At 39.8% G+C, this 26330-nt stretch overlaps 1 protein-coding gene across 2 annotated transcripts in view; it reads left to right on the top strand.

Annotated features, from left to right (window-relative positions):
• PDSS2 (decaprenyl diphosphate synthase subunit 2) overlaps positions 1-26330 on the top strand; it is a 259962-nt gene that overhangs the window by 131509 nt on the left and 102123 nt on the right. The window lies entirely within an intron of this gene.

Below are 26330 nucleotides of genomic sequence, written 5' to 3'. Positions count from 1 at the left end.
CTGCTCATAGCGCTAAGACAAAGGGAGAGAGCAGGTAGGGTTCTAGAGAGGCCTGGTCTGCTTCCCTTTGTATTTAAAATATAATTTTAAATTATATTTAAAAGGACAAAACCAACACAGCAGTTGAGGGGATAGATGGGTGTTTGGGGTGGGGGAGGGTAGAAGGTAAACCATGTGGAGGAAGAAGCAACTATGTTGTAGGATGCCAAGGAAAGGGGAAACTGAGTCATGACTAGTCTTACACTACACCTGCCAGCAAATACCAAGTGTTTCCTCAGCATGGACCACCCAGGTCTACCGCTCTTCATTTCACTAATTCTTTGCTATTCTTTAAGACACAGCTGAATCTTCTTCCCCAACCCCCAGGCTGAGCTAAGTTCCCTTTCCCTGGGCTCCCATACGCACTGCACAGAAGTCTTTACAAACATTAGTGGTCATAGCAGTAATAGCTGCCATGTACTGAGCACAGACCACATGCCAGGCATCACATGTGTTACCTCATTCGTGTCCCATGACAGTAGTAGAGGGTCAGTAGTGATGTCCCCTTTATATAGATGAAGACAATAAAGCTCAGAGGTGTTAAATTATTTAGCCAAGATCCCATGGCCAGTAAACGGCAGCTCTGGGATTTAAATCAGGTCTTTCTTACCCCAAACATATTCTTAATGACTGCAGTGTATTTACCATACTTCGTTGACATTATCTACCTTTGTCTTTCTCCTAATCGGATTGCAAACCCTTCAAGGACTGCACTGTGTCTTATTTATTTTTGACCCTAGACTCTGTCAAAACTGTGCTTTAGAAAAGAAACAGACTATTCAAATATGCTTATTTTTGCTAAATGTACTTGAATTTTAAATGTGTTTTTAATGAGCAGAGTTTAATGTAATTTTCCTTTGACTTAATATATTAATCAAACTGTATAAAACATGTACACGTAGTGCTGGATAGATCTTCCTTTAGGGCTGAAATCAAATATTACATGAAGAAATGTTTGTAATTAATAACAATAAATCTCCAACAAAGAGTAATGCCAAATAATAACGCAATATGTTATAATATAATTAGAATAATTGTAAGTTCTTTGCAGAAATACAAAGAAATCAAACTGCTGGTGTTATCAGGTATTTCAGAATGACAGCCACCTACCTTTAGCTCCCGGAGGGAACAGCCCAGCATCCTTCCCTTTCCCGAGTGCTGGCACTAAAGCTTATATCCCTCCTTTCGAGATTCCTGGCTCAGTCCTTTCCTGTGGAGAAGGGCTTATGGTAGGGCAAGACCTTTACAGTGGAAAGCAGTTCAATTATGAACTGTTTAAGTTAATACCTAAACTTAAGGCCCAGGAAGGCTAAACTGTGGGTACATTTTTATCTTTTAACAGGGCTTGCTAAAAGGACAAGCCATAATATCTCTGTGTCCTCCCCTGATTAAGTCTTCCCTGTATTCTTTTCTTTAGAATGAGAAAGAAGACAAAGAGCTGAGTTAGGTAATTCATTTCTCTGCTCTCTTCGAACTGAGTTAATTCTGTCACACCACTCTGATTAATATGTAGGTCTCTGTTTTGGACCGCAGCAGGGCACTTGTGTCCAGAGGTAAGTATGCTGGTGAAATTAGGTGGTATAATGACTTGACATTCTGATAATTAACTGGCTGTGAATATTTGACTTAGGTACCTAAGACCCAACTGTTAACTCACGTTTCTTCGTATAGGTAATCTCAGTGAAGCAAAATATAAATAGAAGTATGTTAATTTTCTTTTGTTTCTGTGTGAAAATGACTCTTTGGCAAATAGGGGCAATTCAGTCATTTTGGTCTGTTAATTTATCCAAGTCATTTGAGGCTGTGGCGGAGGATGAAGGGTGTTCCTGGACTTCTCTCCTTTCTTGTATTGTTCTCATTTCTTTCCCTCTCGGCCCTGTCTGGGAGGAGACACCCACGCCTTTGTCCTAAACCTACGCTCCGCCCATATTCCTGTTTCTGTCTGCTGGCTGCAGCCTCTCTCCAACCATTCCAGGGCAGCTGTCGACTCTGTTCATTGTCTGGCAGGGGCAGTGAGCCCTGTTGGGACCAGTGGCAGGCGGCAGCAAGCTGAGTGGAGAGCCTCCCCCCCCCCCCCGCCCCGCGTCCCCCAGCACTGCTGTGGCAGCCCCGCCAGGCACCAATGGGGCGAGAAGCTGCATCCTTGCCTTCATTGAGCTCGGTGTCCCTCTTCTAAGTAAAGCCCAGCTCACCTGTCACCTCTTCCATGGAGCCTTCCCATTTCTCCCCCGCCTCTGCCCCGAATATATTCCTAGGGTGTGACACACAAAAATAATAACACATTAATAAATTTATGGATGTTAATGATAATCGGATAATCCAGGTTGACCATTCTGTTTTCATTGGTTCTGAATTTTAAGTCACAAATAGTCAAAATACTTAGTTTGTAAAGCTTTTTCCAATTAATTAACTCAGGCGGCTATTTCATGGTCATGAAATTTTTATATTATGATGAACATATTTTAGCTTGTTGTAATAGGGCTATATGTAATCTAAATTGAGTGTTTATTAAGTGACTCTTTTTTCTTATTTCTTTCTGCTGGTCTTTGACTTCTAAATTGGCTTGTGAACCATTTGGGTAGGCTGAGCAGGGAGCCCGTGTGGGACTCAATCCCAGGCCCCTAGCTAGGGTCATGACCTGAGCTGAAAGCAGACACATAACCGACTGAGCCACCCAGGCTCCCCAAATATCACGAAGGGTTTTAGTGGTGGAAGTTGGTGGCTTATGCTCAGATATTTTAGGTTTATCTTATTCCTTTCAGCTTACCTAATTAAAAGCTTACTTACAGATAAATTCATTTGTAAAGAAAAGAGTTGGTATTTTTAAAATAATTACTGTAGGGTTTGAATACTCTTTAAGTAATCGGACTTGACTGGAAGAATGTCTAAGAATGCAGACAGATGAAAGGAAGCTGGTCTTCTTTGACAAAACCGTAGTATGGACATAAAAATGAACTAGACCAGTACCACGGAAGACAATAATGGTAACAGAGGGCCAAGATGATTAAATATGGAGATGTATAAAGGCAATATAAAACCCACAAGAAATTGAAAAAAGATCAGCTAACTTGGAACATAGAGTTTGGTCAGAATAAGCACAACATTGGAGGCAGCCACACTCTCAGCTGCTTGTTTCTAAGACAGTCTTAGGGAGCAGAAGTGTCTGTCTCTGAGTTGAATTATATTAGATGAGCTTCATGTTCTCTGTTTAATTCTTTAAATCCAGACTTTTAAAGATGCTCTGTGGTTTTTCGGTTGAAAGTCAGAATAAAGTGTTTGCTGACCAGCGTGTGTAGCTTTATCCCTTTACAAAGTTGATGTATTTTCTGAGGTTAGCAGGGGACATTTTCAGATGTCTCTGTTTCTGTTTATTATTTTCTATCCCTGCCAGGCTTTCAGCCCCTTGAGAGCAGGATTCTGATGGGTTTTTGGTGGAAAAGTGGCATCAAACACTGAGCCTGGCACATCCCGGGAGCTCACAAAATAATAGAACTCACAGAACTTTGTGCGCCTTTGACCATCCTTTTAGAGTGTATTTTGTCAGTAATTTTTTAAAATGTACATTCTTCAAATGTGTGTATATTTTATACATATTTTAAGAAGCCATATTACTTAAGTCCCCCAGAAGCAGAGATGAGCATCCAGAAGGCCGGCGTGAGAAGCCATGAGTAGACACAGGAGAGGGGAGAGATAACTGCAGGGAGGAGAAGGCGCAGTGGTTGGGCCAAGTTCAGCTGTAGAAAGGTGTTGGTTTTGTTTCCTGAGTCCCTGTCTCCCCACAGCCCTTGATCATCGACCACCTCCAGTATCTGCTGCCCTCTTCTTGTTATCTCGCTCCTCCCCATCAGAACCTGTGGGAATAATCATGAATCATGGATACTTAAGGGTGAATTACATTTATCTAAACAGTTCTGCTATCAGAAAGCTCTGGTTTTAAATTCTGGCTTTATTGCTTATGAGCTGCAGAACCTTACAAGTTACCTCATCTCCCCCCACGCCTTAGTCTTGGTTTCCTCTCATTTGCAAAGGGGATAAATAGCACTGAGATTACTTGAAATATGTAGCCAGTGGTTTGGTGTTTGTCTTGTTTGTGAGAAGATTAGGTGTCAGTATGGAAAAAAAAGTATTTTCTTTGCTCATAAAATAAATATATTGACTGTAGAAGAAAAAGCACGGGGTGGGCATTAGGGCATCTGGGTTTTAGTTCTTGTCTCTACAACCTATGTGTACCAATCTATGGAACCTGACATAATTCAGTAGGTCTTTCTGATCTGCTGGTTCTTCATCTTTTACATAGATGTGTTAGTCTAGCTCAGTAGAAGATTTATAGAAAAACTTCAAGGGCTGGTCATAGGGAGGGTTGCGGGAGGGGGAGGGGACGGGACTAGAGGGACAGAGAAGGATTGCCCATCACTAAGAGAGGCATCCAGAAGTCCAAGGGACTATGGTCTATGCCAAGCCCCGAACACCCTCATAAGAATGCCTGCGGTATATAGTGGGTGACCCTCTGCCACCATGGGTTATTGTCTTGCTGCTCTGTAGGCAGTTCACTCCTGACCTGTACCAACCCAGATAGTTGGGATGTAACGTTTCCTCTAGAGATTTATTTCAATAGAAAGGTAAATTGATTTAAAAGCAGTAATGGCTAACATTTGTGGAGCACTTACTGTGTAAAGGTATCATTCTAAGAACAGTATACACAGTTGTTTAAGTCCAGGACTAGACACGTGTGCTTTCATTATTTCTGTTTTACAGACGAAAGCACTGGTCCCTGAGAGTGGTCGAGCAAATGCTTTAAGATCACACGGCTACTAAGTGGCTGAGCTGGGATGTGGATCTAGGCAGGATGGCTCCAGAATGTGCATTTCATTAGCTCTTTGCTGTGTGGTGACTCTAGACAAAATCCTAAAAAAGGATTTAAAGATAAGTTTTTTGTTTTTTTTTTTGTTTTGTTTTTATTTATTTATTTATTTATTTATTTGACAGAGAGAGAGATCACAAGTAGGCGGAGAGTCAGGCAGAGAGAGAGAGAGAAGCAGGCTCCCGCTGAGCAAAGAGCCCGATGCGGGGCTCGATCCCAGGACCCTGAGATCATGACCTGAGCCGAAGGCAGCGGCTTAATCCACTGAGCCACCCAGGCGCCCTAAAGATAAGTTTTAAAGAAAAATCTAAGTATGTAAGAAAACACATGGTATCACATGGAAATGACAAAAACAACACAAAAATAACTAAAGTTGGTAAATGCTGCTTTGGAGCATTGCCTTTAGCAACTCTCTGATAACCCTGAATTTCGGATTTCCCAGAGAAAGAATCTGAGTGCCCCTGACTGGGCTGGGTGTTCAGCCCTGGGTCACCCAGCTGGGTAGGAAAAACTGAGGGCCACATAGAACAGACAAGAAGCTATGACTCACCATATGGTCTCCGGGCAGGGATGGAGAGGGAGCATTATTTCCAGAGAAAACGGAATCATTATCAGGGCAACCCTGGAGGTATCCACTATAACAAGCAGTTGGCTAAGTCTGGGCTGACTTCACGACATAAGTTAAAATTGTTTTTCTTCCCCAGATCCCTGACATGAAGCTCATATCCTTGTCACTTCAGAGACTCATGGAGAAATGATAGACTGTCGCAAACCAAATCACTTATCTTTCTGTTTTAAAAATAGACTAGCCCAGGGGTGCCTGGGTGTCTCAGTCATTAAGCGTCCAACTCTTGGTTTTGGCTCAGATCATGATCTCATGTGTTGTGAGATCGAGCCCCACATCGGGCTCCATGCTCAGTGGGGAGTCTGCTTGAGAGTCTCTCTCTTTCTTTAAGAAATAAATAAATCTTTAAAAAAAAAATAGAATAACCATTTAGAAATATATAACACAATTTTAAGTGTTACACTGTGACTCTGTAATTTCGCTTCTAGGGGTAGATCCTATAAAAATACTCCAACACGTAAATACATGTATGAGGATGTTCACTGCAGCATTGTTTATAATAATAGAAAATAGGAAATGACCGAAATATTTATTAATGGAGTCTGGAGAACATTATGGTATATCTATGCTATAAATAAATATCCATTGTTAAAATGATTTAGGTGGTCCCCCCCAAAAAAGATTTAGGTGGTCCTATATATAACAACAAAATTCTTCCAACTATGTGAAATGAGTAAAGCAGGTGACAGTACAATAAGTATGAATGAACTCATTTTTATTGGAAAATGCATAGCATTTGCTTTGTTTGTAAATGCATTTGCTGTTTATAAACGTATGTTTTAAACATATAGCAAAAGTCTGAAAGAAAATGTGCTAAGCTATAAGAAAGATAACTTCTAAGGAAGGTAGCAGGACGGAGGGGTGGTGAACCTGGTGGAGCCCTGCAGAAATAGAATTTTAAATTTGCTATAGCCACACCAAAAATATAAAAGGAAACAAGCAAGTGAGATTAATACTAGTAATATATTTTATTTAAGCTAATATATCTAAAATATTATTTCAACATGTCATCAATGTAAAACACTTATTACTGGGATTTTTAAAAAATTTTTTGGTACAAAGTCTTTAATGGTTATAAGAAATCTAGATTTGGACCAGCACTGTATCAAGTGCTTACTGTGGGTAGTGTGGGTAGTGTCCAGCACATTGAACAGCTTAGCTCTATAGACTTTTATGTTGTTCCAATTTTTTTTGCAGTAAGGGTATGCGTTCATCTGACTTATATGCTGCATTTTTCTAAGTAGACCATTTGATAGTTGTGATGTTTTAAAAAGGTGAGTTTTAGGGGAGCCTGCCTGGGTTGCTCAGTTGGTTAAGCCTTGGGCTCAGGTCATGATCCCGGAGTCCTGGAATCGAGCCCTACATCAGGCTCCCTTGCTCAGCCTACTTCTCCCTCTCCCACTCCCCCTGCTTGTGCTCTCTCACTTGCTCTCTTCTCTCTCTCAAATAAATAAATAAAATCTTTAAAAAAAAAAAAAGAGGTGAGTTTGAATCTCATCTTTTAATCTCCGTGTTATCACTTCTCTGTGAAACCAAAATTTGGATGGCACACTTATTTCACTTGAAATCAGTAGTTGTTGTGGATTTCTATCCCAGTGAACACACACTAAGCCCATATTGGAATTAAATATAGTGATATAATGATATAGTGATATAATTTGAAATATATAGTGATATAATAATATAGTGATATAGTGATATAATTTGAAAGAATGAATAGAGTTACCTTTTAATAACATCTAAATTACAACGCGGACTTTTAAGGTTTTTTATTCATTTTTAAGAGAGAGCGCGTGTGTACAAGCGAGGGTCAGAGGGAGAAGGAAAAGCAGATTCCCCACTGAGCAGGGTGCCTGACATGGGTCTTGATTCTAGAACCTGAGCTGAAATGTGACATTCCTGCTCATGACCTGAGCCAAAGGCAGACATTTAACAGACTGAGCCACCCAGATGCCCCCAATTCCGGACTTTTTTATTACTTTGTATATATGTATTACTCCTTTGCTTGCAGGGCTGTGGCCGCCTTTGGACCATTTTCTGTTGTTTCTGTGGTTGTAAACAGAAAACACACAAAAGAAGAAATGTGAAGCTTAAGGGTTACCTGAGGGGTGAGGTGTGTGAACATAAAATAATAAGGTTTATTTTTTTGTGCATAAACAAATGGTATACATTTGCCTTTCAAAGTAATTTGCTTGACAGTTATATGTGTATGCCATTTTCTGCATTGATCCTTTGAAATACCTCATAGTCTGTTTTCTAAAAACAAGTATTACCGGGACACCTGGTTTCAGCTCAGGTCATGATCTCAGGGTTATGATCTCAGGGTTGTGAGATCAAGCCCTGTGTTGGATCCACATTCTGCTGCTTGTCCCTCTTCCTTCCCCTCTGCTCCTCTCCTCATCCTCTCTCTCTCCTAATAAGTAATAATAAATACTCTAATATATAAATAATCTAATAAATAAAATCTTTAAAAATCTTAAAGAAATTTTTTTTTAAAAAATGGCTTTCCAGACACCTACTGGATTGGTCAGTCATTCATTTGGCTGTGGAGAATATATATATCATGTACACATTATATGTTTACCACAGATTGTAATATTCTTTTTAGGAAAAGTTACGTTGACATTTCCATTTTCTGTTGCTGTCCTTTATACTTAATTTCTTTAAAAATTCCAAGTACTTGGGGCGCCTGGGTGGCTCAGTGGGTTAAAGCCTCTGTCTTCGGCTCAGGTCATGATCCCAGGATCCTGGGATCCAGCCCCGCATCAGGTTCTCTGCTCAGCAGGGAGCCTGCTTCCCTTCCTCTCTCTGGCTGCCTCTCTGCCTACTTGCTATCTCTGTCTGTCAAATAAATAAATAAAATCTTAAAAAAAAAAAAAATTCCAAGTACTTGAAATATTAAAGTGAAAATCAAGACAACTAGCCTAAATAAAGAATAGCTCTAAATGAGCATAAGGTTTGTCTTTTTAGGGTGATGGAAAAGTTTAAAATTACATTGTAGTGATGGTTGACAATTTTGTAAATACTAAAATGCATTGAACTGTGCTCCTAAAACAGGTGAATTTTATGATATGTAAATCATATTTCAATAAAACTGTTTGGGGAAAAAAATAGCCTCCAATGACCATATTAAGAATTTTTATAGCTGTATCTGTACTGAAAATAGGCTTATGTATGGTTATAGGAGTATTTTGTAGGATCTAATCGTTTAAAGAGGTACTTGAAAGTGTCATTTGATTTTAAATATTCTTTCCATTTAACGTTCAGTTTGTATGTCTTTGCCTCTCCTGGGTAATGTTTTCTATAGACTCACTGGCCTTTCTTTCCCCTGTGGAAATCCATTTCCCCATCTATAAAACTGGGTTAATAACTAAACTCGGTGAAGATTAAATGAGATGCTATGTAAAGATTATAATATCTGGGATGTAGTAGGTTATGAACTGTGCCATTGTCTGCTTGCTGAGTACCTGCCATGGCTTTCTTCTATTGTCTGTAGTGTAAACATGCTGGTGAGACACTCTACTTTTATACATGAAAAGACCTGGTGAAATATTTGGGGGGAACATTTAGGATTTGTTCTTAAGGCTCTTGATACTGGGTCCATTAGATAGCCACGTAAGCGATCTAATTTAATGCGTATCCACATACACGCTATGCCTTGATACCATTTTCCCTTGGAAATGGATCTTTGCCCCTTTATGCTCCCCTCACCTTCCCGTTTTCCAGCCTCAGACACATTTGGTAGTCTAAGGGAAGGCCAAACCAAGGCTCCCTTTCCAGTCCATCCTTGCCTTCTGTTCCTTAGTTGGAGAGGTCTTTGAGAATGACATTTGCTTCCTACAGTGCTTCCTGTGCCCCATTTAACATGCAGCTTTCACATTTCTCCTAGCCCCTACGTGCTCTCTAAAGAAGGGAAAATTCCAACTTTAGCCTCTCGTGAAGCAATTCAGAGCTCACAGAGCCCTGGCAGTGGGCACAGGCTCGGCACTGAACTTCAGTAATGATTCAGAGTCCCCTCGTCTATAAGCAAGCGCCATGATTCACAGGTGAAAACCTCCTTGTCACCTCCTGCCATCACATATCCTTCCTTTTATCCCTCCCCAGAGTGGAGGCCACCCCCCAATTCAACAAATATTGTTAGTTTCCTTCCATTCGAATTTCACTCCGAAGTATTTTCTAGCGTACTCTCTGGGTTGTCACTGGCCTGTCATTTGGCCCAGTCGGGTTGTGCCCAAAGCAGTTTCCAGAGCTCCATGATGCACTTTCGAAGATAGAGGTTTGTAAGAAAATGGAGACGCCCGCGTGCTGTTTGTAATCACTTCTCTCACCCTCCACCTGCTATCACGTGGAGACAGTGGATAATTATCGGAGCAGAGAGCTCGAGTCCTGGACTGCAGCAGAAGAATGAGCGCCATGGGCGGGCGAGTGACAAAATCCACTCTCCAGTGGGGAGGGAGACACACATTTTGGAAAACTTTGACCCAGAATCAGATGTATTTGTATAACCTTTTCATGTAGAACTGTGCTGCAGTCAGAGAGGGGGTTTGGATTTTCTTCATTAAAAGCTTATTAAATGAAGAAATAGGACAGTCGTTTTGCTTCGGTAGATGGGGGTCAGGGAGGCGGGTCTGATCTCCTCAGGATATTAATGTCTGCCTTCAGCCAGGGGAAATGAGCCGTCACTTGAGTTAGAGGCAGCTTTATGTGCTCATCACTAGGGATTCCCATATGTCCAGGGAGCTGCAACAGTAAAAAATGGCAGAGCGCGGTGGTGGAGTGCGGAGGGCTCTCATTGGAATTCATGTCAGGGAGCTCAGCTCAGTCTGCCCAGAGCAAGTCTGTTTAATGTTGATCAGCTGTCCATCTGATAAACCGAATTGATATGGGCATTCCCTCCGAGGGCTGCCCTGACAGTGACAGTCACAGCACCCAGATGTCTTGTTAGGCTTTTTTTTTTTTTTTTTTTTTTTTGGTAGTCTGGAGTATTTTTAACCCCTTTTGTGATACCCAAATGAAAAACTACTTTTTGAGACCTAGATAAGGATGCCTAGCTACGCTTTCCCTTTGCTTCTCTGGCAGAAAACAACCCAGCTTAAACTATGTTCAGAGACCAGAGAATAGCCTCTGGTCTATAGCTTTCTCCCACCTCATCATAAACATCTCATTGACCTGCAGGATAATTATGTGTTGACAGTCAAGTTTGTGTCTAGTTATTCAAAATGATGGGTCTTTTTTTTTTTTTTTTTAATGTTCTTAAATACAGTAAGTCACCTGGCTTGGTTATGCTTTACTAGTTTCAATGTTAGTTGATCACTAAGTAGAGCCTTATTCTGTTCGTGCATAAAGAGAAAATGTATTGCAGATTTTGTTTCAGTTGGCTAATTTCTAGTAATAACTGCGGTGACTCCTTACTGAATCTCAGCATCATCTGCTTTCTCAAGTATGACTGCCACCGCTGAAGGCAGCTCCTTTCTTTGTAGATTGGTTGACAGGTATGGAGGGAACTAATTACAGAACACATCAATACTGAGCTTTCTTTAAAAAAAAAGGGGGGGGGGAGTAACTGTGAGGAGATGGGCATGTTAATTATCTTGACCATAGTAATTATTTCAGTGTGTATATGTTTATCAAAACATTATGTTGTACATGTTAAATATATACAGTTTTTACTTAAAAATCTAAAATATACTAAGCTTGCTTTCTAGAAAAAATCAAGAGACGGAAGTCTTTGTGTTAAGCTGGGATTATTTTAAAATTATATTTCTGCAAAACTACCAGTTATTCAGAATTACATATGGGAGGACTTTGTTTTATTTTTATTTATTTACTTACTTATTTTAAGTAAGATCCATGCCCAGCATGGAGCCCAACACAGGGCTTGAACTCATGACCCCAAGATCAAGGCCTGAGCTAAGATCAAGAGGTGGATGTTCAACCGACTGAGCCATCCAGGCACCCTGAGAGAACTTTGTTTTAAAGGTTTCTATTGAGGACTCCTGGGTGGCTTGGTCGGTTAAGAGTCTACCTTCGGCTCAGGTCATGATTCCAAGGTCCTGGGATCCAGCCCCGTATCCGGGTCCCTGCTCAGCGGGGAGCCTCCTTCTCCCTCTGCCTGCTGCTCTGCCTACTTGTGCTCTATCTCTGTCAAATAAATAAATAAATAAAAATCTTTTAAAAAAAAAATAAGGTGTCTGTTGAAATACTACTTAAGGATTTTTGTCTCCCCCTATCCCACCACACACATACTTCTATATCTTATATTTTCATGTCATGGCAAGATTTTAACATAAATTCAGATACTGAATCTCCTTGAATGAGACCGGCCTCTAACTTTCATTTTCGGGTGAGTTTTCCTAAAAGAGACATAGAGCCCTCAGCATTTTCAGTGATTGCTTAACGTGTGTGGTCAGAGCTAGAAATAAGACCTGGTTATTCTGTACAGCACTTGAACCTCTGATTGAATCTCTATTTGGAGGTCATCGCTACTAGGGCCTACAGCCTTGGCATTTTGCTTTCAGTGATTGAGATTTCTGGTTTCAGATTAGCCTGTTTTTAATCAGATTTCTCATGTCCAAATGTAAGAATGAAACAACATTCATTTTGAATCTTGTGATCGTGGCAAATTCAAAATTCAAAGTCCCATCTTCACTTGGGTTTTCAACATGAGTAAATGGCAGAATAAGAAAATTATTATGTTTTTGTAATTATTGCAATGAATTGAATGAACTTCTTGGACCTTTGGGTCTGGCGCACTTATCTAAAAATCAGTATTTAACAGTTATGATTAAAGGTTATCAGCAAGAAAGATTCTTTTACCTGACATTGAAAACATAGACTTTTCCTTTCTATTACAGTTCATATGTCTTGATATTTTTGATATTTGGGTATTTTTTTAAAGTATTATTTTTAAAGATGTCTCTGTGCTAAGTGCAGAGACTGATGCAGGGCTCAATCTTACAATTCCTTGATCGTGACCTGAGTTGAAACCAAGAGTTGGATCCTTAACCAACTGTACCACCCAGGCACACCTAAAGTATATTTTAAGAATTCTTTTGCTCAGGGCACCTGGGTGGCTCAGTGGATTAAAGCCTCTGCCTTCGGCTCAGGTCATGATCCCAGGGTCCTGGGATCAAGCCTTGCATGGGGCTCTCTGCTCAGCAGGAGGCCTGCTTCTCTTCCTCTCTCTGTCTGCCCGCCTCTCTGCCTTCTTGTGATCTCTGTCAAATAAATAAATAAAATCTTTTTTTAAAAAATGGGTTAAAGAATTCTTTTGCTCTTACGTGCTTTTCTCCATTAACCCCCATTTGCTCTTCTGGTGCTTCCTTTCTGTGGGGCTGTGAAGAGGGAAACAAAACACAGACAAAACAGCTAGCATGTCCAAGGACTAGAAGTGCAATGGGGGGTTTGGAGGAAGGCAGGAAGTGGAGTAGGGACATCTGGTGGGTATGGGAGGGTCACTGCTATAGTGAAGTGGTCAAAGAAGGCATTCTGAGCAGGTATACTTTGTGTGGACCTAAAGGAAGCAAGTGACTAAGTTTTGTTACATACATAAGGGAAGACTGGTACAGACAGAGGAAAGGGCAAAGGCACTGTGGCCAGAACAGCCTTGGCATGTTCAAGGAAAGTCAAAGAGAAGTATTGTAGCTGGGGAAGAGTGAGCAAGGAGGAAAGAGGGTAACATGAATTCAGAGGGGTAAGGAGGTAGAGGAACTGGGACAGATTGTGTTGGACCTTGGAGTCCATTATAGGGACTTTGGCATCTAACCTGAATGAGATGGGGAACCCCTGGCAGGTTTTAAGTGGAGGACCAGAGTGATGGATTACATGTGTCTTCATGTTCCTACTTACTCATTTCTATCTTTTCTATTTTTGCAAAGCTAATGGACTAAAAATATTATCTCATTTTTATAATACTCCTTTTGCAAATTATTAGTGATGTTGAGCATCATTTTATATGGTTTTTTTTTTGCCATTTGTATTTCTTCTGAAATTACGTCTTCATATCCTTTCCTATTTTGCGCTTGAGCTGTTTATCTGTTTCTTAATATTTTCTTGTCCAGTAAGCTCCACACATATTTTGAATACAATCTTTTGTCTGCTGTATGTGTTGCAAATACTTTATTTCAAGTCTATTTGCCTGAGTCTTTTTTTATGTTTTATTTCACTAATAAACATTTTTGTACATTCTAACTCCTCAAGTTTATCCATTATTTTTCTTATGGCTTCCTGACTTCCCATTTTATTTTACAAGGCTTTCTCCCTCCAAGATCATTAAGAATGGTTTCCTAAATTTTTAGTTTTTCACATTTAGATCTTTAATCTATCTAAATATATTTTTATCTATGATGCAAGGTAGGTATATAACTTTATTATTTTTTCCCCTGAACTGACAGCCATTTGTGATAACATCTTCTGTAGAAATAATCTATCTTTTCCCTAACAATTTAAAGAGCCCCAAGCTTGTGGCTCTGTAGTTCACTAGCTATATGAACTTGAGCAAGTCAGTTAGCCTACCAGCCCACCTCCCTTCTGTATGGTAGAGATAATAATGCTTACTTCAGAAGCTGTTGTGAGTTTGACATCATTTTATTTATTAATCTGTTAACTGAATTATTGTTATGCTTCCAAAATTATTTTTCATGAAATACTTAGCATACAGTAGTTAATTGGTTCAAAGTAATAATTTAGTAATTAATTTCTGATCTTTTTCATTTCTAATAATAAATAATTTAGTAAGTTGGAACCATAATTGCTCTTAGGCATTTAAAAAAATAGGATATTTGAAGTATTTTCAGATGAAATGAGATGATACCTGGCATTTACTTCAAAATAGTCGACAAGAAGAGTGAAAGGTACGGCTGAAGCAAGATTAGAGCCCACAGAGGTTCTTTATGCCACATTTTCTACTTCGGTATATTTAAAAATTCTCAGAATAAAAAGGTTTTTTTAAAAATGCATCTTTAAAAACAGTTAAAAATGACAAAGTATAAACCTTTGTTATTTCCAAATGGAATATTATGTATTTGTTATATTACTATCTGTACTTTTCTTTGCTATAGTTTAACCTCTCAAAAAGAAGGAAAGCAAGGAGGGAAGGAGGAAGAAAAAGGTAAAAAAAAAAAAAAAGGAAAGAAGGCTTCATTGTCTTTATCTCCCTTGCCTGTGTAATGAAACACAATTGACCCTTCTACTGTTTTAACGCCAGCTTAAACATGTAAAACATTTGAAAAGATTTCAAGTTAATATAAAGGACAATTTCTAATAATTAAAACTGCTTATCAGCAGACCTGGTTCCTGTGAGGTAGTTATACTCATCCCTGGATGGGGCTAATTGAGCTTAATTGACCTCTGGGGTCACTTTGAACTCTGATTCTATGAACCTGACTTTGTAGTTGATATCATCCTTCCCTTTTGAAACTAAGAATCATAATAATACACTATACCTTTATAAAATTGACTGATAATTAGAGTTACTCATTTAACAAACATTTGTAGGCAGCCTAGAGAAATGGGATAGTATAATTTACAGTGCAGTGAGGGAGAAGGGTAGCAGGAAGATAGATGACTAAAGAAATAATTATAGGATAGTACAGTAAGTAACACTCTGTTCAGAGACTTTCGAGCACAGAATGGGTTAACTCTAGGAAAGTATGGGAAGACTTGGACTGAGTCCTAAAAATTCTTTATACAAAAATATATTTATCACTCACCCTGTAGCAACAAAAGTTGTATGAAAAAAAAAGTTGTGTCACTCACCCATACAGTAGACTTCTGTAGAAATGGTAGGTAGAAGGGAGATTCTCTGTTTGTAAACGGTGTAGAACTATCTCCAAGAGATAATTATTTTTTAAAACTCTTAAAATTTTTAAAGTAATCTTTACACCCAGTGTGGGGCTCCAATTCATGGCCCCAAGACCAAGAATCACACATTCCACCAACCAAACCAGCCAGGGACCCTCTAAGAAATACTAAGTGAATAAAGCCAGAGTACATAAATATGAACATAAAATATTTTTGTTATCTTTTATGGTACAATTTTTACTAACCATAGCTTTCAGGAAGCTATTAGCTGCACATAACAGGACTCTAACAACGGTAGCTTAAAAGAATGCAGTGTTTATCTCCACTAACAAGAAGTCTAGAGGTGAACACATCAGAGCTGGTATAGCCCTCGAAGAAGTAAGTCATTAGGGCCCCGAGCTTCTCTGTTCTTTCTGCTCTACCGTCTTTAGGTTGGGGGCCCCCTTTAGGATCCTTAGGTCTCTTCTGGGCCATCCTCTAGGCAGGAAAGTATTTGGGTCATCTTCCAGACAGGAAAAAGGGTAAGCCCAAATTTCCAGAAGTACATAACACACCAACTGACTCTGTCCCCTAACATCAGGAACTCAGGAGATGTCTCAGAAGCTCCTCCTAGTAGATTTCTGCTTACAATCTTTGGCCAGACTGTGCTACATGATCACTACTGGCCTCAGGGGATCTTGGAGAGGTATTTTTAAGTGGGTCCATTGTCACTCCATATATAATCAAAGGTACATTGGTAGTGAGGAACATAAAAATGGATAGGTGACTAGCAATGGCTGCTATCATCCCGTCTAAAACCTAGGATGCTAAAAAAATTTGGAGAAATGTTGGGGAAAAAATGGACCAGAACAGATGAAGTTGTTTAGTATAACTGAAAGAAAGTGATTTGGTGAAAATTTTTGTAGAAACATTGATTAATCCTCAGTTTCATTCAATGTGGTAATTACTTCCCTACTCTGATTATTTAACATAAGTGGTATTCATTTGTGACTCTTTTCCAATCAAGATTTAGCATGAAAAATACCCAAGAGTACGAAAATATATGTACATAAAATGGCATGAAGACTTTTATTTAAGATAATTTTTAAAACCCAGTATGTTGAAAGTTTACTAGATTGCTTTGGTTGGCTAAAACAGGAATAAGATAATGAGAAGAAAAATTTCCCAGATTCTTTCATACTGTCACTGCTTCTCTGCTATACGCTAAATTATACTCTGGCATAATGTGATCTGGAGTTGTTTATCTGATGATAAAATCTTAGAAATCGAGAGCCCACTACCAGATAGTGGAATTGCAGGACAGATTTCAAAGATGACAAATCATATCATTTCTATTTTCTATAAAAAAGTAGTGTTAATAGCAATATTTTGGTCTCTTTGTAATTGTTAACTGCCAGTCTAGCTAACTTTTTTTTTTTTTAAAGATTTTATTTATTTATTTGACAGAGAGAGAGATCACAAGTAGGCAGAGAGAGAGAGGAGGAAGCAGGCTCCCTGCCTAGCAGAGAGCCCGATGCGGGACTCGATCCCAGGACCCTGAGGTCATGACCCGAGCCAAAGGCAGCGGCTTAACCCACTGAGCCACCCAGACGCCCGAGTCTAGCTAACTTTTAAATCCCTGAATCGGGGGTACCTGGGTGGCTCATTCGGTTAAGCAACTGCCTTTGGCTCTGGAAGTGATTCTAGGGTCCTGGGATCTAGCGCCCCCCGCCCCTCCACATCAAGCTCCTTGCCCAGCAGGGAGTCTGCTGCTGCTTCTCCCTCTGCCTGCTGCTTCCCCTCCTTGTGCTGTCTGTCGAATAAATAAATCAAATCTTTAAAATCAGTCAGTCAGTCAATCCCTGAATCATAGGATTTGGGAACTGGAAGGAATTGTTTCTCCTTCAGTGATGAGAAGACTGTACACCTCAGAGTTTAAGAGATCTGCCCCTGAACTGTGTGATGTCATAGGCAGAAGCAGAACTGTTATCCAGATTTCCTGACTGGCTAAATCATTTGATCACTTCTTTTTTTTTTTTTTTTAAGATTTTATTTATTTATTTGACAGAGAGAGATCACAAGTAGGCAGAGAGGCAGGCAGAGAGAGAGAGAGAGGAGGAAGCAGGCTCCCTGCCGAGCAGAGAGCCCGATGCGGGACTCGATCCCAGGACCCTGAGATCATGACCTGAGCCGAAGGCAGCGGCTTAACCCACTGAGCCACCCAGGCGCCCCCATTTGATCACTTCTGATCAAATGATTGGGAAGCAAGTTGATTACTTTTCCAAGTTATTATGAACAAAAGGAGTCAAATCTATTCATAATTTATTTTCTCCTAGAAGATTTTCTTCTGCAGCACCTCGGTAGCTCAGTTGGTTAAGCGTCTGCTTTCTGCTCAGGTCTTGATCCCAGGATCCTGGGATCCAGCCCCGCATCGGGCTTCCTACAGGGAGCCTGCCTCTACCTCTCCCTCTGCTGCTCCCCTGCTTGTGCACTCTCTCTCTTTGTCTGTCAAATAAATACATAAAATCTTAAATTAAAGGAAAGAAAGAAAGGAAAATTCTCTTCTGTAGTGCTTAGAACTAGGGTTCAAAATTGGACAAGTTTTGGTGGGCATATACCAGTGTTGGTAACATTGGTAACTTGGGCCTTTTTTCCCTTCTCATTTACTGTTCATTTGCAAATAAACATTTTAAATTATCATTGGTCATTGTGACAATGTGGCTCTGAGTTCCAGCTTTGTCCTTTACATACTGAATATTCTTGATCAAGTATTTAACCTCCCTAGACCTGCTGGAATTAGAATTACAAGTAGATAATAGAAACGAAAGTTCTTTGTAAATGGGGCATACTGTACAAATTAAGGCTTTTCACTTTTACTATTACAATTGTTTTTGTTGATTCTGACCAAGTGGCATTTAAAGATTGCTATTTATTTAATGAATGCTGTTTTATGATTATAAATGCTTTTCTTAAAAAGCTCACAATTATTTGGTTTCAGCCTCGGAGTAATTCAAAACACCTACAACTTCTTGCATACATGGTTATTATGTTCTTTCATAAGCTGACTGAATGAAACATCTGTCCAGTGCTTAACCCTTCCTAAGTTATACACTTGCTGACAGTCCTATTGTGTGATCTTTGTGAAACATGACTTTTTATGGATTTTCACAGTGTTGATATTATAAATTAGTGAACAAGATACTAATAAAATATGTTTTTATTCCTTTCTTTTAGTTACTTTTTAAAAAAATTTTTATTTTTTACAAACATATATTTTTATCCCCAGGGGTACAAGTCTGTGACTCTCCAGGTTTACACACTTCACAGCACTCACCAAAACACATACCCTCCCCAAAGTCCATAACCCCACCCCCCTTCTCTCAACCCCCCTCCCCCCAGCAACCCTCGGTTTCTTTTGTGAGATTAAGAGTCACGTATGGTTTGTCTCCCTCCCAATCCCATCTTGTTTCATTGATTCTTCTCCTACCCACTTAAGCCCCCATATTGCATCACCACTTCCTCATATCAGGGAGATCATATGATAGTTGTCTTTCTCTGCTTGACTTATTTCGCTAAGCATGATATGCTCTAGTTCCATCCATGTAGTCGCAAATGGCAAGATTTCATTTCTTTTGATGGCTGCATAGTATTCCATTGTGTATATATACCACATCTTCTTGATCCATTCATCTGTTGATGGACATCTAGGTTCTTTCCATAGTTTGGCTATTGTGGACATTGCTGCTATAAACATTCGGGTGCATGTGCCCCTTTGGATCACTACGTTTGTATCTTTAGGATAAATACCCAGTAGTGCAATTGCTGGGTCATAGGGCAGTTCTATTTCCAACATTTTGAGGAACCTCCATGCTGTTTTCCAGAGTGGCTGCACCAGCTTGCATTCCCACCAAGAGTGTAGGAGGGTTCCCCTTTCTCCACATCCTCGCCAGAATCTGTCATTTCCTGACTTGTTGATTTTAGCCATTCTGACTGGTGTGAGGTGATATCTCATTGTGGTTTTGATTTGTATTTCCCTGATGCCGAGTGATATGGAGCACTTTTTCATGAGTCTGTTGGCCATCTGGATGTCTTCTTTGCAGAAATGTCTGTTCATGTCTTCTGCCCATTTCTTGATTGGATTATTTGTTCTTTGGGTGTTGTGTTTGCTAAGTTCTTTATAGATTTTGGACACTAGCCCTTTATCTGATATGTCGTTTGCAAATATCTTTTCCCATTCTGTCAGTTGTCTTTTGATTTTGTTCACTGTTTCCTTTGCTGTGCAAAAGCTTTTGATCTTGATGAAATCCCAATAGTTCATTTTTGCCCTTGCTTCCCTTGCCTTTGGCAATGTTCCTAGGAAGATGTTGCTGCAGCTGAGGTCGAAGAGGTTGCTGCCTGTGTTCTCCTCAAGGATTTTGATGGATTCCTTTCGCACATTGAAGTCCTTCATCCATTTTGAGTCTATTTTCGTGTGTGGTGTAAGGAAATGATCCAATTTCATTTTTCTGCATATGGCTGTCCAATTTTCCCAACACCATTTATTGAAGAGGCTGTCTTTTTTCCATTGGACATTCTTTCCTGCTTTGTCGAAGATTAGTTGACCATAGAGTTGAGGGTCTATTTCTGGGCTCTCTATTCTGTTCCATTGATCTATGTGTCTGTTTTTGTGCCAGTACCATGCTGTCTTGATGATGACAGCTTTGTAATAGAGCTTGAAGTCCGGAATTGGGATGCCACCAACTTTGGCTTTCTTTTTCAATATCCCTTTGGCTATTCGAGGTCTTTTCCGGTTCCATATAAAGTTTAGAATTATTTGTTCCATTTCTTTGAAAAAGATGGATGGTACTTTGATAGGAATTGCCTTAACTGTGTAGATTGCTTTAGGTAGCATAGACATTTTCACAATATTTATTCTTCCAATCCAGGAGCATGGAGCATTTTTCCATTTCTTTGTGTCTTCCTCCATTTCTTTCATGAGTACTTTATAGTTTTCTGAGTATAGATTCTGTGCCTCTTTGGTTAGGTTTATTCCTGGGTATCTTATGGTTTGGGGTGCAATTGTAAATGGGATGGACTCCTTAATTTCTCTTTCTTCTGTCTTGTTGTTGGTGTAGAGAAACGCAACGGATTTCTGTGCATTGATTTTATATCCTGACACTTTACTGAATTCTTGTACAAGTTCTAGCAGTTTTGGAGTGGAGTCTTTTGGGTTTTCCACATATAGTATCATATCATCTGCGAAGAGTGATAATTTGACTTCTTCTTTGCCGATTTGGATGCCTTTAATTTCCTTTTGTTGTCTGATTGCTGAGGCTAGGACTTCTAGTACTCTGTTGAATAGCAGTGGTGATAATGGACATCCCTGCCGTGTTCCTGACCTTAGCGGAAAAGCTTTCAGTTTTTCTCAATGGAGAATGATATTTGCGGTGGGTTTTTCATAGATGGCTTTGATGATATTGAAGTATGTGCCCTCTATCCCTACACTTTGAAAAGTTTTGATCAGGAAGGGATGCTGTATTTTGTCAAATGCTTTTTCAGCATCTATTGAGAGTATCATATGGTTCTTGTTCTTTCTTTTATTGATGTGTTGTATCACATTGACTGATTTGCGGATGTTGAACCAACCTTGCAGCCGTGGAATAAATCCCACTTGGTCGTGGTGAATAATCCTTTTAATGTACTGTTGAATCCTCTTGGCTAGTATTTTGGTGAGAATTTTCGCATCTGTGTTCATCAAGGATATTGATCTGTAGCTCTCTTTTTTGATGGGATCCTTGTCTGGTTTTGGGATCAAGGTGATGCTGGCCCCATAAAATGAGTTTGGAAGTTTTCCTTCCATTGCTATTTTTTGGAACAGTTTCAGGAGAATAGGAATTAGTTCTTCTTTAAATGTTTGGTAGAATTCCCCCGGGAAGCCGTCTGGCCCTGGGCTTTTGTTTGTTTGGAGATTTTTAATGACTGTTTCAATCTCCTTACTGGTTAGGGGTCTGTTCAGGCTTTCTATTTCTTCCTGGTTCAGTTGTGGTAGTTTATATGTTTCTAGGAATGCATCCATTTCTTCCAGATTGTCAAATTTGTTGGCGTAGAGTTGCTCATAGTATGTTCTTATAATAGTTTGTATTTCTTTGGTGTTAGTTGTGATCGCTCCTCTTTCATTCATGATTTTATTTATTTATACTAAGTCTGGCCAGGGGTTTATCAATTTTATTAATTCTTTCAAAGAACCAGCTCCTAGTTTCGTTGATTTGCTCTATTGTTTTTTTGCTTTCTATTTCATTGATTTCTGCTCTGATCTTTATGATTTCTCTTCTCCTGCTGGGCTTAGGGTTTCTTTCTTGTTCTTTCTCCAGCTCCTTTAGGTGTAGTGTTATGTTGTGTACCTGAGACCTTTCTTGTTTCTTGAGAAAGGCTTGTACCGCTATATATTTTCCTCTCAGGACTGCCTTTGTTGTGTCCCACAGATTTTGAACCGTTGTATTTTCTTTCTTTTTTTTTTTTTAAGATTTTATTTATTTATTTGACAGAGAGAGATCAGAGGCAGGCAGAGAGGCAGGCAGAGAGAGTGAGAAGGAAGCAGGCTCCCGGCCGAGCAGAGAGCCCGATGCGGGGCTCGATCCCAGGACCCTGGGATCATGACCTGAGCCGAAGGCAGCAGCTTAACCCACTGAGCCACCCAGGCGCCCCTGAACTGTTGTATTTTCATTATCATTTGTTTCCATGATTTTTTTCAATTCTTCTTTAATTTCCCGGTTGACCCATTCATTCTTTAGAAGGATGCTGTTTAGTCTCCATGTATTTGGGTTCTTTCCAAACTTCCTCTTGTGGTTGAGTTCTAGCTTCAGAGCATTATGGTCTGAAAATATGCAGGGAATGATCCCAATCTTTTGATACCGGTTGAGTCCTGATTTAGGACCGAGGATGTGATCTATTCTGGAGAATGTTCCATGTGCACTAGAGAAGAATGTGTATTCTGTTGCTTTGGAATGGAATGTTCTGAATATATCTGTGATGTCCATCTGGTCCAGTGTGTCGTTTAAGGCCTTTATTTCCTTGCTGATCTTTTGCTTGGATGATCTGTCCATTTCAATGAGGGGAGTGTTAAAGTCCCCTACTATTATTGTATTATTGTTGATGTGTTTTTTTGATTTTGTTATTAATTGGTTTATATAGTTGGCTGCTCCCACGTTGGGGGCATAGATATTTAAAATTGTTAGATCTTCTTGTTGGACAGACCCTTTGAGTATGATATAGTGTCCTTCCTCATCTCTTATTATAGTCTTTGGCTTAAAATCTAATTGATCTGATATAAGGATTGCCACTCCTGCTTTCTTCTGATGTCCATTACCATGGTAAATACTTTTCCACCCCTCACTTTAAATCTGGAGGTGTCTTCGGGCTTAAAATGAGTTTCTTGAAGGCCTATAGATGGGTTTTATTTTTTTATCCATTCTGATACCCTGTTTCTTTTGATTGGGGCATTTAGCCCATTAACATTCAGGGTAACTATTGAGAGATATGAATTTAGTGCCATTGTATTGCCTATAAGGTGACTGTTACTGTATATTGTCTCTGTTCCTTACTGATCTACCACTTGTAGGCTCTCTCTTTGCTTAGAGGACCCCTTTCAATATTTCCTGTAGAGCTGATTTGGTGTTTGCAAATTCTTTCAGTTTTTGTTTGTCCTGGAAGCTTTTAATCTCTCCTTCTATTTTCAATGATAGCCTAGCTGGATATAGTATTCTTGGCTGCTTAGTTACTTTTTTAAAGGATAATTTTATTTATTTATTTTTTAAGATTTTATTGATTTATTTATTTGTCAGAGAGGAAGAGATGGAGAGACAACACACAAGCAGGCAGAGACAGAGGGAGAAGCAGGCTCCCTGCTGAGCAAGGAGCCCGATGCGGGACTCAGTCCCAGGATCCTGGGATCATGACCTGAGCCGAAGGCAGTGGCTTAACCCCCTGAGCCACCCAGGAGTCCCTAAAGGATAATTTTATTTATTTATTTTTTTAAGATTTTATTTATTTATTTGACAGAGAGAGATCACAAGTAGGCAGAGAGGTAGGCAGAGAGAGAGAGAGGAGGAAGCAGACTCCCTGCTGAGCAGAGAGCCCGATGCGGGACTCAATCCCAGGACCCTGAGATCATGACCTGAGCCGAAGGCAGCGGCTTAACCCACTGAGCCACCCAGGCGCCCTAGGATAATTTTAAATGTTAACTCCTTTTGTTAGTTTTTAAATGTTTTCTGTTAACTTCTCAGTAGTCTTCTAAGCCTCTATCATTCGTGATTTTCTTTGGGATGTAGTGAGGTTTCCATCTACACTATGAATATATTCTTTATTTAGAAACTATTTAACTCACTGGTTCATGTTCTCCTACTCCCCTAATTTGAAATCAAGTACCTTATATCCACTGGGTCATTTTTCATATTCTTTTGATTTTTTTTAACAAAAGAAATTAAAAATGTGATTTTTCTTTTCTTTTCTTTTTTTAAGATTTTATTTATTTATTTGACAGACAGAGATCACAAGTAGGCAGAGAGACAGGCAGGGGATGGGGAGGCAGGCTCCCTGCTGAGCAGAGAGCCCAATGTGGGGCTTGAGCCACATTGAGCCTGAGCCGAAGGCAGAGGCTTTAATCCACTGAGCCACCCAGGCACCCCTGTAAAGGCTAATTCTAAACGTTAGCTCCATTTGTTTGTTTTTAAATGTTTTCTGTTAACTTCTCAGTAGTCTTTAATACAGGATTAAAAAGTCTCATATTTATTATTTGATTATTCTATATTTATTTGTCTTTATGTTTAAGGTTGTCCTAGTTCAAATGCTTAAATTTGACCTTTAGGTGAGGCCCCTTTGTTACATTTCCCTTGGGCCTTTGTAATAGCTTCCTCCCTTACTGATGTCTCTACTTTCACTGTCTACTTTTTCAGATTTTTGTACATATCACTTTCAGAATATTTTTCCTAAATCACTTTAAAAAAATATATCATCCCTCCTTCTCAAAAACTGCCTGTGTAACAAAATTCAGACCCTTTAACTTGCTATAATCTAGCTCTAGATTCCTACTTCTCACTTATCCACACAGATCCTATGCTTTTACCAAAATGACCTCCTCACCCTCTGGTCATGTTTTCCCCTCTTGCCTTCACCCAATCTTGATTCCTATTCTTCATCATTCTGAGGTTCCTAATTCCTACTGTTGTGTCTGCCCCTTCTCTCCAGCTGTAGAAATCATACCTGTCATTCAAGGGCCAGCACAAATTTTACCTTCTTCAGAGAAAATTTTAAAATCTTGCAACTGGCAATCTAGGGAACACCCTGGTATAGTGGAAATAGGTTGGATTTTGAAGTCCCTAACAGTTATCTGTTGCATAACAAACTGCCCCAAAACTTGGTGGCTTAAAACAGCAAACATTTTACTTTTCATAGTTCTTTGGGTTGGCTGGACTGATCCTCTGCTAGTTTCTCCTGGATTTATTTATGTGGCTACATTTAGCTGGTAGGTCGGCTGGAGGGTGAGCATGGGTAGGAAAGCTGGGCTTTCTTCCCTGCATGTTGTCTTTCATTCTCAAGGAGGCCCGATGAGGCTTCTTCACATGTAGCGTCAGGACAGCATTCCAAGAGAGTAGCCCCCAATGCAAAAATACTCCCCCATCTTCTTTGTCCCACATTTGCTGACATCCAGCTGACCAGGCAGAGGAAGATTAACTTCAACTCAGAGTTAATCAAGGAGGAGACATGACATGGATGGGACAAAGTATGTTTCAGTCACACGGCTAAGCCCAGAGTCAGCATGGAAAGGACAACACAGGAGCATGGAAACCAAGTGGTGCGATTCACATGAAGTCATCTGTAACCGATTCCAACAGATTTCCAGCTCTGTATACTGTATGCCTTTGGGAAAGTCATTTAACAGTGTGCAACGATTTTCTCACCTATAAAAAGGAGTTAGTAATACCTACCATAGGATGGTTATGAAATTTAAGTATTTTAATAATTGTTTGGGCTTTTATGATTTTAAAGTAATGGTTTTATCATTGTAGAAAATGTACAAAGTACAGAAAAGTATAAGAAAAGAAATATTTAGACATTTCTTTCTTCTAGGTGTCTCAGTTGGTCAGCATCTACCTTCAGCTGGGGTCATGATCATGGAGTCCTGGGATCCCAGGGTCATGGGATCCTGGGGTCCTGGGATCGAGCCCCAAGTCAGGCTCCCTGCTCAGCTGAGAGCCTGCTTCTCCCTCTCCATCTGCCCCTCCCCCAGTAACCCCCTCTAGAGCTCTCTCTTCTCTCTCTCAAATAAGTATGTAAAATCTTTCAAAAGGGGAAAAGAAAAGAAAAGAAACATTTCTTGACATCCCCTCTGAAACAGTACTATACTATAAACTTCTCCAGGACTTTCTCTGTTTTATTCACTGCTGTAGGTATATATCTTGGTTTTTATTCTGATATGTAAGGTCTTTGAAGAAAGAGACCACATTTTATTCACCTTCAAATCCCATAGCTTTGGATTAGAATTTAAAAAGATAACATATGAAAGTGTTTAACTTAATGCCTGACAATGTTTATGGTCCCCCTTAAACTGGAGTTTCTTTAGGTACTAGAAGGGAATTTCAGAAATCCTAAAATTGCGGAGGTGGGAAGGGTATGCTGGTAGCAGAGTATCTAAATGGAACGGTAGAGAGTCGCCCCACTAGCAGCTTCTCTCTGGGAGTCCTGGTTATTCATGAGAGGGAGGGGGAGGAATGTTCTAGGGAAGGAACATGTCAAGATCTGCTTATAGATCCCAAACTGCTCAGTGGAGAGGCCTCTATTTAAAACTTCATTAAAAAGGAATAGTCTTGGGGCGCCTGAGTGGCTCAGTGGGTTAAAGCCTCTGCCTTCGGCTCGGGTCATGATCCCAGGGTCCTGGGATCGAGCCCCCATTGGGCTCTCTGCTCAGCGGGGAGTCTGCTTCCCACTCTCTCTGTGTCTGCCTGCCTCTCTGCCTACTTGTGATCTCTGTCTGTCAAATAAAATTAAAAA

Source organism: Mustela nigripes, chromosome 5 (genome assembly GCF_022355385.1).
Source record: "Mustela nigripes isolate SB6536 chromosome 5, MUSNIG.SB6536, whole genome shotgun sequence".
In the NCBI taxonomy this organism is placed as follows: Eukaryota; Metazoa; Chordata; class Mammalia; order Carnivora; family Mustelidae; genus Mustela; species Mustela nigripes.
Note: the sequence above shows the minus strand (reverse complement) of the source record. Positions and strands in the feature narration are given on the sequence as shown.